Source organism: Wasmannia auropunctata, unplaced genomic scaffold, assembly GCF_000956235.1.
Source record: "Wasmannia auropunctata unplaced genomic scaffold, wasmannia.A_1.0 LD336101.1, whole genome shotgun sequence".
Lineage (NCBI taxonomy): Eukaryota > Metazoa > Arthropoda > Insecta > Hymenoptera > Formicidae > Wasmannia > Wasmannia auropunctata.
Window position 1 is genome coordinate 1,156,190 of NW_012026789.1, and position 1,167 is coordinate 1,157,356.

Here is a 1,167-nt window from a genome sequence, read left to right on the forward strand (position 1 = left end):
CAATTTGTATAAACAATTTCTTTAAAAACTGACTTTAAATAAAAGTTGATAATTCCATCGGTTTCTACGAAAAAAATACGTAAGAATCATGCATGGCAAAACAATTTTTGAAGAAGTTGTGTAAACAAATTATTTACAAACATTTAATTTAATAATGAAATTTATTTTTATTTATTTATTTGTAAGTGTTTATTTAGGTATTTATTTATTTAGCTACCTTATTTATTGATTTATTTCATTTACTTATTTATTAATATGAAAAATTAGAATAAAATTGTAATCGGGAGAATGTATGTGAAGTGAGCGCGAAGAGGCACGCTACGCTCCTGCGTACTCCGGCTAAACGCGCTCTGATTGATTAACTTTATTCGTTAATAACTCTGTAAATAATGATCTGAGCCAAAATTGAAAGAGGAACTTTTAGTTCAAAATTTCATTCTCTTTCACGCCTTAAAATATTAATTAAGCGTTACGGGACACCCTGTATATTTATACATATCGGTTGAAAAATGTTTTTTCATTTATGACAAAACATAATCATTTCCACACCACCTTGCGGTATATACATAGACTTATAAGAAGCATACAAAAATATTCTTTGCACCAGGTGCAACTATAGTATACTATATAGCATTTAACGCATATACAGCTATCTTCTCCATGATTTCATAATCTTTTTAAATATGCCTGACTCAAGAGTGGATATATTGAAGAACGACAGCTATATTTCGAAAATCCTGTAAACTTTTGTTTTTCTGGAAAGGATATTCAAGAAATACCATTCTGTTCCACATGTGGTGCACCTGCTATAATACGTTGCGCCTGGTGCAAAGAATATTTTTGTATGCAGCATTTCTTTGAAGAATATCATAATTGGAAACATTTTGTTATATAGGAATTATATAAGTATTAATATAGTAAGATCAACTAGTTTTAAATATTTCTGATAAGTATATTATTGCTAATATTAAAAATAAATATTTAAAATAAATATTTATAATAAATGTGCTTATACATTACAGGAAACGTCGAAATATATGGCGTGATAGCTCATCTTGATAACATGGAAATATCAAAATTGATGCAAATGCAAATGCTATCACATGGAATAACTGTCCTTTATTCGTAACAATTATAATTTGTTATCATAAACTGTTATATATAAAC

General features: G+C 27.7%; 1 protein-coding gene across 1 annotated transcript in view; it reads right to left on the minus strand.

The window, feature by feature from the left end:
- Window positions 1-1,167, minus strand: part of LOC105461185 (uncharacterized protein K02A2.6-like) — an 8,411-nt gene that overhangs the window by 6,006 nt on the left and 1,238 nt on the right. The window lies entirely within an intron of this gene.